The sequence below is a fragment of the Lethenteron reissneri genome, chromosome 5, assembly GCF_015708825.2.
Source record: "Lethenteron reissneri isolate LAM-NWPU_2019-01 chromosome 5, ASM1570882v1, whole genome shotgun sequence".
NCBI lineage: Eukaryota > Metazoa > Chordata > Hyperoartia > Petromyzontiformes > Petromyzontidae > Lethenteron > Lethenteron reissneri.
Window position 1 is genome coordinate 8,998,069 of NC_083783.1, and position 12,401 is coordinate 9,010,469.

At 47.6% G+C, this 12,401-nt stretch overlaps 1 protein-coding gene across 2 annotated transcripts in view; it reads left to right on the forward strand.

Moving 5' to 3' along the window:
* Positions 1–4,129: 4,129 nt before the first annotated feature.
* The window catches only part of AGPAT4 (1-acylglycerol-3-phosphate O-acyltransferase 4), a 46,904-nt gene continuing 38,632 nt past the window's right edge, over positions 4,130–12,401 (forward strand). The window contains exons 1-2 of one of the 2 annotated variants that reach the window (XM_061568062.1): positions 4,130–4,409; positions 10,884–10,971. The gene's annotated coding sequence lies outside the window, so the exon portion shown is untranslated. The remainder of the gene's footprint in view (positions 4,410–10,883; positions 10,972–12,401) is intronic. The other variant, XM_061568053.1, reaches the window with a different exon arrangement.

Sequence of the window (12,401 nt, forward strand, 5' to 3'; positions counted from 1 at the left end):
GGATTCATCTTCTTGGTTCTTTCGGTAAAGTCACGTAGAAGGGAAATAATAAAATAAACTAAACGCAAATAGAACATATTTTATTATGTTTTATTTTTATTATTTCCCTTCTACGTGACTTTACCGAAAGAACCAAGAAGGTGCGCCAACGTGTTTGTTTAATACCCCGACTGGAACATCTGTGAATAAAGAGCTTCGTAGCTCATCGGATTCCTCCAGTATAAACACATTTTGATTTCTGAAGCTTGTGAGCCGGGTTCTGGTGGCTTTGCACGCCTGTTAGCCAGCACTGTGAAGGCATCCAGGATTGGTGGATCACACAGGTGACCTCGCGCGTGGGCGTCGAGGTGGTTACCTATACCCTTGCTCGCCAGAAGAAGGCCGTGCAGCAATCGCCATCTGTTTCCAATCTGTACGGGGATACAGCGTTGCCCCCTCGCGCGTTTTCTCCCACGTGTGTGTATGTTGAATTTCTTTCGCACCGTACGTAGCGAGCCGTGATACTCGGAGCTGCGGGGGAAGGATAACAAACTAAACGCAAAAAAGCAGCAATTGTATAAACACTTATTGTCAATTGGTCGAAAACATCTTACAATAAAAACCAAATGCAGGACACTCATCACAATAGTCATATGGATGAGTGGATTTCCTATATAGTATAAGTACATTATAATTTGTGAGTACTCAACAGACCAAGATGATTTTTTTATTTAAAGCTGAGTATCATTTGGTGATGCTGCTGCATTGGCAGTGCTGCACAAGCACAATTATCGTCGCATATTTTTTTGTTATTTTAAGGTCCCACAGTGTTATTTTTTGAATGGGTTTAGTTGTTTTGTTAATTGTACTTGTGAACCACTGCCAATGCAGCTGTAGCGTCAGGGAATAATTTGATTCTACTTATACGGTACAGTACGGCCATTGATGACCATGATGATGCTGTTGATGATTAATGATAACGTTGATTGATGAATGGTAATGATTTGTGTCGATTAAATATTACCATGATGAATACTGATCAGATATAATGCTTGATTACCATAATGAATCTGATTATTGATGGCCATGATTCATGATCATTTATGACCATGGCGATGATTGTGACCGTGGTGATATCGATGCGTTCATGCCGAAGAATTGTGCAACGTTGGCCCAATGTGACATGTAGTTGAACCAACATTGGTCCAACATTTAAAATTTACCGCGACCAAGAGGGCGAGTTGTTAACTCCCGTGCCTGGTCGCGGATTCCATCCCGAGCCTGATGCCTGTATATTGGAGTTTGCATGTTCCCTCTCCCCGTGGTATAGCGTGGATTTTTCTCCGGGTCCTGCCGATTTTCCCCTCCAGATTTAGAAACACGGGTTGAGAGGATTTGACTCCCATACATTCCCACGTGATAAGCCACTTCGTTGGTGCTATCATTTGTGGCCAGGTCGCTTCTGAAAAAGAGCAATATAGCTCAGTGGGCCTTACCTGCTAAAATAAAAGTGCCCATCTCTTATGTACCCACGTGGTGCCCTCTGCAAGGGGCCTCTCGCAACGCTAAGACATCACTTAAGACATGAACATTCAGAGCAGATCCGTCGCTCACGTATTGGATGCACGTCAGTGACGTCACCGAGGTGCTACCGCTGACACGTGTAAGCCGAAAGGCTCAATGACGTCACCTGAATAAACCATTATAAAAAAAACACATTAAGTGGGTGATGCTGCTGCCGCGTTGGCAGTCGTTGTACGTCGTAAAGCACACGTTAGCAAACATAACACTCAATACGTTCGTCAACATTGGGGCCCTAAAATTAAAAAAAAACATTTTGCTGAATTTTCAGCCAATGTCCCTTCTTCTTACGTCCGATTGGCACGGTTGGCTACGTACGGTGTGAACGAAGTTAAACACACATAGCACATACTGTGTTGTATTCCTAATACAGTACTGTGCATTCACTCCTTTGGGAGTAAAATGCAGTGTCACCCTACACCACGCGTGTCAGTGCGGATTGGTGAAGTGGGTGGAGGACCCAGCATCCATTTCAGATTTCACTCGTGAATGAATGTGGCTTAACACTGCTCCAAAACAATTATATTGTTTAATCCGCCTTGCAAGGGCAGTGTGCAAGACATGTGGTGAACCAATTTTGTTCAATCACGCTGAGAAGCCAAAATGATACGAGGTGCATGAGAGAACATGCTCAGGCTTAATGACATCATTCACGCTGTTTAGAAACGTGGGCTTAGACAGGGCACGTCTTACTGGTAGGAACCACCTGGTTCCACCAGCCCACAGGGGATTATTGTGTCCGTCCGTCCGTCGTGCATCAAAAAATGGGTGGGGAGGGGAGGGTGGGGCTGGGTGGGGAGGGGAGGGGAGGGTGGGGAGGGTGGGGCTGGGTGGGGGTGGGGCTGGGTGGGGAGGGGCTGGTCACCCCGTGGTGCCCTTATAAAACTCAACGTTTAACCTACTCACGCCGGCTTGTGCCCGCCCTCACAGTCGGGCATATTTGCGGAATACACCACGCCGCCGTTGACCCTGGCCATTGACCGAGCAACCCAACGTTCCTACCAGCTCCCTCCGCAGGAATGTGTTATCCCTCGTCCGAACTAAGAATCGCATATGAGTGAATTAAAACCGCATGTAGGGGTTGGGTAGAAATAGATTTGCCTTATATTCGCGAAATCGCACAAACCGAACCTGTGTTGCCAAATTCGATGATCCGTGCCTGGTGCGGAAGGTGACAGCGGCTTCTCGTGTGGAAAACCACAACGAATGTCGTAACAAAAGGGTGACTGAACTGTCAATGATTTACCTCCCGTTCAGAATGACAACTTTTTTAATACATAACGCAACGTAATCGTTAGCGTGGTGTTATGAAATGCATCACATATAACATGATGTTGCGTCAAACTCAGGCCCCGTATCTTAATGAGAGGTCGGGTCCTTACCTGTAACGTCTGGCACTTTATCAACATTAATTCAAGCAAGCCTGACTGTCGATGCCACGTTATTTCGTAACCGGTACAGAGTTTACGTGTGCTGCAGTTAATGGTGCTGAAATGATGCACTCAAAGAAGTTTGTTGAGAGCCAACGGGTTATGTAAGACATATACTTTAATTGTTATATGGAGAGACACATATGGGATACGCCTACTAATCTAAAAGTTGCAATGTATCTATATAGATTTCAGTATTAGCTTCATGTATGTGTACATTCTCTTAACTTATTGCTCTGCCATAATAGAGGTTTTTTTGGGTTAGATCGCGTACATATATAAATGTGTCGTTAAAACCCGCCACCACCCGACACAGCCAACTAGTAAGGGTTGTCACGTAAACACAACATGCCAATTCGTCATTAGTACAGCACTAACTGGTGTGTTGGAGAGCCAAGCCACAACATTTACAACCTCTATTATGGATGATATTGATCGCGAAAGCCTGCGTGTTAAACGTATTGCTCTGCTTCGGGAACGCATTGCCAAGTGTGATTGTGTTTTGACCTTAAATGTTTTCCCATAATTAAAATGTACCAGCAGCATTTTATAACGTTACTTAGAGTATAAGTGAGTTTTTCTCTTTCACACCTTTCATTATTGGAATACGTCTTGTAATGTAGTTACTATTCGGTAACGATATTCACATGGCAATTTAAAAACTTGTCATCAGGGGAAAAAAATCTAATTGTCATCCGGCCCTACAGTGCAAAGTGCGATCTTCAAATCTGTATCCACTCTATCTGGCCTCTCTATTGATGCGTGATATGAAGAAGGCCCATTGCTCGAAACGTCGCCTATTTTTGTGTGGCGTTCTCCTCCTCGCCCCCCTCTTAAAGTTCCACAGTGCTATTGACGAACGTCCTTCACGTTGCTTGTCCTTTCCAGAACGAACGCAAAACTAAGTTTTGCCGTGGCACCATGGGACTTTTATTGTGTAGGGATCGCCATCAGGGCGCGGCTGCTGGAAGGGGAATGTAGGGGCAGAGGTGGGGGGAGGTGGGGGGTGGTGGGGGAGGTGGGGGAGGTGGGGGGAGGTGGGGGGTAGAATGGGTGGGCGTGGCCTCCATACAGGGCGTGGTCTCCTAGCCCCCCCCCTCCTCCTGCTAGCCCCCCCTTCCTCCTCCCCCATCCCCACTGCGTTCCGGAGTGAGAGAGTCTCCACTCGCCAGACCTCCACACGCGTGTTCCTGCAGAAGATCGTGGCCGCTCCTTCCCGTGAGCGAACCATCGACGCCTCGCGCTCTCGAACCCAGGGATCCTTTAACCTCGTGCGAGGCAGTGGTGGCGGGGAGGACGAAGCGCTGGGGTTAACCCCCCCCCCACACACACACCCACTCCGTCTCCAGTCTATCTACGACCACGTACTGGGAAGGCTGCCAACACCCCCCCCCCCTTAACCTGTGCCTCCTCCAACAGGTGAGTTTGATTAGTTAAGGAACGCGTGATAGATGCGGCTCCCGGTAATGACTTGCTCACGCAACGGCTTTCGGGGAAGGGCTTGCAAATAACGAGTTGAGTCCGAGAGGGCGAGAGAGATCCACAGTCTGTTTCTTCGAGGGTGTTTTGGCCTATTCTTCCACGGTGGCTTGGCGTCTTGAATAGAATCGAGAGTACCCACACTTTACCCCTCCGCCACACGCGATCAATGGACTTGCTGTGGTCCTTTGAGTCGAGACCGCTGGATGGACAGAGTGGAGCCGTGGGGGATTTAATAATTTATAACTTGATGTGACGATGACAGTCGCTGGCTGATAATAGGCAAGCAACGCCGGTGACAACCTCAACGTGAGAGATTGGTGCCAGGCTAGGTGTACTTTGAGGACCACGTGGCCACGGATCATCTGGAGAAACATCATTGGTTATACAAACAGATAAAAGTATCGCCATTCTCAATCCACAGATGGATGAATGCCTCCCCACGCCATGTGCTGTACGTCACGCCAGGATTTGACCGTCCTTTCCCCAAGCCCGCGTTACATGCAGGGACAGGATGATCCCATTCTAGTCAACCCCACTATTTTTAGTCTAACCAGCCTCTCTCTCTATGCAACAGGTGATTGAATATTGTGAAAACAGCGAGAGGAGATCGTCTAAAGATGTTTAATACGCGCCCAGAGATTGGGTGGGGAAGGAATACACCGGTGCTTTGAAATCAACATTCTGTTATCACAATAATTTATCCATTTTTTTGTTTGTTTACTTTAGAGGGGCACATCTACAAACGCATCATTCTGTACGACAAGGCAATGGATAGTTGTTACGTATAATCGTGCTCTCTGAAGCTTAGCGTGGCGAACAGTTGTGCTGCTTTGCTAGATTATAGTTGCGGTGGGGGGGGGGGGCTTGACCATACTTCACCAACAATAGAAATACAACAGTGGCATTGTTGTTAAGACAATGGGGCTGTACAGCTGGGGGCTTTGTGTCTGTTGACATTCTTGTGAGTGGGTTAGGTAAGGGGGGTGGGTTGCTTGAGTTGGCACTGCTGGGCTTTTCCAGTTTCTGGGAGGTCGCATGAGTTGACCATACTTCACCAAATCGAAAATTCAACAGTGTGCTTTCGTATTGTTAAATGATGCATGGGCTACATAGACGAGTTTGGTGTCTGCTGCTATTGTTGAGTGGTGGTAGGGGCGGTTCTTGAGCTGTTCCTGCTGTCAGAGTTGGTGGGGAGGAGGAGGAGGAGGGGGGATGCCGGTTGCTGAAGTTGACCATACTTCACCAAATCAGAAATTCAACAGCGTGCGTACATAGTATGAAACAGACGTGGGCTGGTGAATGTAAGCCTCGTGTCTGCTGTTGGCCTAGAGTTTTGGGTGGATTTTGGGGAGTGTGGGTTTGGGTTTGATTTGAACACATTTCACAGTATAAATACGACACACTGGCATAGCTGTGAGTGAGACGTGGATAGTAGTGGTGGTTGCTGAGCATTGTTGGCTATAGTTGTTAGACGGGGGGGTTTCTTTGGTGTTGGGTCGAAGGCGGCGGCGGGGGGGGGGTTGCTTCTGTCGTCTGAGAGTCATCACATTTCCACGACTTCTAAAAGAGTCGCAACCCTCCCACCCGTCTTGCTGTCCGCTGGTGACAAATGAAGATTCCATGGTGCTGGAATAACGGCATCGGTCCCAAAGACAAAGATCCCCCGTAAAGCCTTTAACATAACTCTTAGCGGGGTGGGGGCAAGTGGGGTGAATAGCGAGCAACGTGGTTGGGTGACCAAGCACCACGGCCGCCTTTGTCTCCCCAGTGGCGATGTTTGCACACCAGCCACACACTCTAACTGTCTAACATGTACACAGCGCACCGCTTTCCACGCGACTGACTCCATCCTCCACCATCACACCGCTACGCGCACGAGTCGCTGTGGGAGCCGTGGGGAAGCCTCCTCCTCCTGTTCTCGCCATTTCCCTCCCTCTGTGGTCCATCGCTCTCGGTCCTGGGAAGATTCTCGTCTCGGGAAGTCTCCATCCTCCTCCTCCTCCTTGGCGCTAAGCCAAAGTAACGATGACGACCAAGATGATGGAGTTATCACATCTCACACATCCCGAGCGAAGTTGGGCCCTCTTGGTTAAAACCGCTACAAAAACATCTGTGTTATCGGGCGAGTTTGTGTGGTTCTGTTAAAGCATTTAAAGGGGAGGGGGGTGTGGTGTTAATGTCATAAGGGGCCGTCCATAAATGACGTCACGCACCTAGGGGGGGGGGGTCAGACATTTGTGACGATGTGTGACGAGGAGGGGGGGGGGTGAGAAATGTAACGTCACATCAAAATGCGCAACTTTAATTAAATATAGACAACACGTTCTACTTAATTAAATAGACTTTTTAATAAATGTTTTCTCCTACAACATTCAGAGTGCAGCGCCACATTAAATACGCACTACACAATGACAATAGTTTAAAGCGATTTGAAACATGTTTTATTTTGGGGGGAGGGGGGGGGGGCAGAGCTTTGTGACGTCATATTTGAGTGGGGGGGGGGGTCTGACTTTCTGTGACTCCGTGTGACGATGGGGGGGGGGGGTCAGAAATCGTCCAAAATTGCGTGACGTCATTTATGGACGGCCCCTAATGCACTGTATCTTGCGTGGTCGCGACCTCTAACGCTCAACACGCCGCGGGTGTGTTGATGTTGAGTGTCCTATGTTCTAAAAAGGGGGCTCTCGATGGAGCCGGTCGTTTTGCGCCTTATTCTTTAATTGTGATCAGCGTTAAAAAGGATAAGGGGCCGTCCATAAATGACGTCACGCGATTTTGGACGAGTTTTGACCCCCCCCCCCATCGTCACACGGCGTCACAAAAAGTCAGACCCCCCTCAAATGACGTCACAAAGCTCTGCCCCCCCCCAAATTAAACATGCTTCAAATCGCTTTAAACTATTGTCATTGTAGTGCGTATTTAATGTGGCGCTGCACTCTGATGCTGTAGGAGAAAACATTTATTAAAAAGTCAATTTAATTAAGTAGAACGTGTTGTCTATATTTATCTAAATTTCAGCATTTTGATGTGACGTCACATTTCTCACCCCCCCCCCCTCGTCACACATCGTCACAAATGTTTGACCCTCCCCCCCAGGTGCGTGACGTCATTTATGGACGGCCCCTTACTGGGCAGATGTCAAAATTCACACAATACATGTCCACCCTTGGCGTGTCAGTCCTGCAACAGTATTCATTAAGTCAAACCGGCCTTCGGTAATTGAATTACATGATGTTATAATTACAGTACTCTGCTCTTACTAAACTGAAGTAGCATATGTCATCACTGTGTTTATCGCAGCATTGGGCTGGGTTTATACACCCACATTGATGATACCGTACCGTACACACTTGCCTACTTCGTTGTGCGTGCCGTGCACAAAACGCCTTTATTAGACAGCACTATGACCCCACCTCGGTCGATGGCTCCACCACCTTCACCATACCCGCTCTTGCCCGCGCGGTGAAGTATGGTCAAATAACCCCCGTGACTCGTACTGCATAGGGAGGGCCTCACACATCCAGTGGTGGATTGACTAAAGGGCACTGATATGTATTCCCTGGTCTCAAATTCTTTGGTTTTTTCGGTAAAGTCACGTAGGTAAAAAATTAAAATTATTACTTGATACAGCTGTCGGGCTGTGACGGTTCCACCTGAAGACGGAAGCTTGTGTTGCCTCCGAAACGTCGTGATTTTTATTTTATTTTACTTTTATTCATTTTAATTTTAATTTTTTGCCTACGTGACTTTACCGAAAAAACCTAAGAATATGAATCCTTGCAGTCACGAAAGCTTCAAATCTAGAATTCCCTGGTCTATCTTGTACGAGAGTGAAATTTGAAGTCCTTGTGGGTTTTCGCCTGACTTAAATTATTTACTTTGTATTGAAGCTGGGATGATTGGTCGATTCGTCGATTAATCGACTAAAAATTGGAATTAGCTTTTTCTTATTGTTGCTGGTCATTACTCGGACCCCGTTAAAAGTGTTGACCACCCAAAGGCGAGTGACATCCCTCTATGTACCCCTACTCGGCATGGCCTAGCTCAGGGGTCGGCAACCTACGGCTCCGGAGCCGCATGCGGCTCTTTACGGGCTGCTTCTTGACGATATGTACGTATGTACTGTATGTACTCAGATGCATTGCGGCTCTTGAAATACTGAATTTTGTACCGAATTGTAAACAAATGGCTCTTCTTGTTATTTTGGTTGCCGACCCCTGGCCTAGCTGATGATGCCAATTTGGTCAGAAGACCCCCCACTCGTCACCTCCCAGAACAGAGGTGTGAAGCTTTACAAATCCAACTATTTTCACCAATCAGTCCATTTGTCAGTGAAACCAATAATACTGGTAGGAACCACCTGGTTCCACCAGCCCACAGGAGATTATTGTGTCCGTCCGTCTGTCGTGCATCCAAAAATGGGAGGGGTGGGGCTGGGTGGAGAGGGGAGGGTGGGGAAGGGCTGGGTGGGGAGGGTGGGGAGGGGCTGGTTGGGGAGGGGAGGGTGGGGAGGGGCTCGGTGGGGAGGGTGGGGCTGGGTGGGGGGTGGGAGGGGTGGGGCTGGTCACCCCGTGGTCCCCTTATAAAACTCAACGTTTAACCTACTCACGCCGGCTTGTGCCCGCCCTCACAGTCGGGCATATTTGCGGAATACACCACGCCGCCGTTGACCCTGGCCATTGACCGAGCAACCCAACGTTCCTACCAGCTCCCTCCGCAGGAATGTGTTTGGTAGAGGATTCGATTTCTTCATCCAAGCTATAGTGTACCGTACTTTGCACTGAGAAGTCACGCCATGTGGCTCATGTGAAACAGACTGGGCACAAATCCTTTAATATCTTTTCTTTCTAAATGCGAGTTTCCCCCCATTACGTGGTTGCATTTTGTAATGACCCGCTGGTGTGGGCAGTTCTGCAGCCTCCGCCTAATTCATGCGTGGCCTCTCTCCCTCCATGAGCTCACCCCACGCTTGGATAAGTGCCACTCTTATTGCTCCAATTCTATGACTGCAATAGGGGGCATAGTCTAACGTTGCATCTACAGTTGTTTGAAGCATGGGCGGTTAGTAATCCAGGGCTTTTGTATAACCTCCATCAGGTCTTCAAGGCAGATGGGCGAAATCGAGTTCACTTTGCCTGGATTTAAGTCATGACCATGAATGTATGTGGATTATCTATTTAAGCGAATGTTATTTTACGGACTGGATTCTATGAATCTTAAGGTGCACTTTTTTGCCCATCTGTATTGTAAAGTAAAATTTGGGGGTGCATCTTATAATCCGGAAATGGTGTGTGTGTGTGTGACGAGGTTTTTTTTATGGACAGTACCTTTGACACCGGGCTTCAGTTGTGGGTGCACCTCACACTCCAAAGCTTCTGGTAACCCGGGCTATGTGGTAGTTCTCAATCACACTGGATCGCATACTGCCCAATGAACTCCGAAATCTCTACAAGTTCGATACTCAGCCACGGCTAACATCGGTGGATAGTGAATATCTCAACTGGTCATAGGAAATCGACCTGCAATTTTCCCGACCTCATCGGATCTCAAGAGCTACTAAGCAGGGTTGAGCCTGGATGGTGCTTGAATGGTCGCCCGCCATGCATAAAGAAAGAGGTTAACAGTATGAGCTGCGGGGGTCTGGTAGCCAACAGATGAAAGTACAGTCATAGCCATTGGTGTACTGTGTTGCTATTATGCTCGCTGATTTAAGCCCACGCTGATGAGCGAGCATGATGGAAATGTGGTCGAACAACCAACATTACTAACATGGCATGGAGATGCCTTCAGATGCGAGTGGGTTGACGGAGCTAAAATATTATTTTGTATATTTTTTTATTGATGAGTGAAATGCCAAAATGTGAACCAGTCCCAAGATTCCGGGGGTGTTTCCATCCCAAACGGCAAGTTTCATGAATGCGCCATTGCATAATGTCGCCGTGGGTTGCTGGAATGTGCGTTTTAAACGATCACATGCAGCTCTCCGGCTTCCAAAGAGTGGACAGTGCAGGCCGCTTGTCGTCACTGCCAGCAAAGTGTTATTATGCTGGCAATGTGATATGTTGCGTTAATGTGTGCCACACGTTTATTTTGGGTTTGTGACCTATGATAAAAAATGAACACAAAGTGAGCCAATGGGGCCATTCTATTTTTTTGGGGGGGTATGAGACTTGCTTTCGAGAACATTTCAGATTTCTGTAGGAGGAAGTCACAGCTTGGCGTGTCTGATGTAACTCGTGCTAATTTGACCTTGGATGCAAATCGTTTCGGGGGCCGCAAAGTGCATTGAGAAAAACCGTCGTCATTTTTAATCGTTTGCGGTCTCTTAACGGGTGAGAAAGTGGCTTGCGTCGTGTGAACCGACGGCTAATCTCTGATTAGCTGGACGCTGTGGTTGATACTGATCCTCAGAGTGACTCCAATTGGCCAGTCGGAACCATCGGCCAGGCAGTGACTAGGGTTACTCGCTTGACATCCTCATCTCTCAAGACACAGTGGGGTGAGTGACTCGCGCACATTTTTCCCCTCTTGCTGCTCCTGCTGCTGCTGCATGTACGGGCGTGTGAAAGTGGCTGCCTTTGGCGAGCACGCAGGTATTTTCCACGTCACGGCCAACGAGAAGCCGTGAACTTTGTTAAAAATGTGGGCAATCGACGAAAGCAATTTGCGAAGCGAGTGAAGCGTTAAATTGGCGACGGAAACTTGTAGGTGGCAGAGCGAAACACCTCTCGATATTAATTCAAGGTTTCATGTTTTTGAACGAATAAGGAATTAGTCAAATTGTTTGCCGATATTCTTGTGCTTTCTACACAGTGTAATGAATTTAATATTGCGGCTAATGTCACAGTTGGGGTATTTTAGGAATTCCCTTTGGGCTTTCAGAGATGGCGTTTCTTGCGCAGTAAGTGGCAACAGCCTCATACAGTGCTGCCAGTTTGTATATCTGGGCCCTCACAGGCTACTTGAGCCGAACCATGGCACTTTAAGGAGATCGTTGTGACGATTGACTATGGTGGCAGCTCATGGGGCCGTCCCACGGTGGCGAGATGTTAAGTACCTCGCCCGGTTTACAGGAGGTCGTGGGTTTGATCTCGACCCTGACGCCTGCTGTTGTATATTTGGAGTTTAGGCATTCTCTCCGTGGTCGTGTGGATTTTTTCTCCGGGTCCTCCGGTTTTTCCCCTCCACATTTAGAATCACGCGTTCAGATTATTTGGCGGCTATAAATTATCCGCGTGAAAAAAAAAAAACGCTTCGTTGAGCTCTCAATTGTGGCCACGTCGCTTCTGAAAAAACAGCCACAAAGCTCAGTGGACCCTACCTGGTAAAATATAAATAGTTTTTTTTGTAGTGAATGAAGGAAGGTAGAATAATAAGCAACACCACTGCAACACATGAGTACTATAAAAAAAAGTGCCCACAATGTGTTGTTTACAGCGTTCTCCCATGGCCGCGTGGATTTTTCTCCGTGTCCTCCGGTTTTTCTCTCCACATTTAGAATGACCGTCCACACGTTTACAATATTTGGCTGCTAGAAATCTCCACATGGTGAGCCACTTCGTTGACCTATCATTTGTGTCCAGGTCGGTTCTGAGAAAGCTATGTAGCTCGGTGAGCCTTACCTGTTAAAAAAAAATAGTTTAAAATAGACTGATGGGGAGTGACACTCAACAAAGAGGTAACTGTACCTGAATGTAAAATTACCGTTCCTGCAATTGCTGTCACACCCCACTGCCACTGAAAGGGTCTCCACAAGACGGAGATTCTTGAGTGAGTCCCAGGGAGCCTCTCTTGAGGGTACACACATTTTAAATGATGTTGATTCACTCTTCAACACAAAGTAGTGAACTATTTGTCCTTTGTAAACGTGACGCATTTTTTACTGATTGGCCGTGTCGGGTGGTGGAGGGTTACGACACATTTATAAAT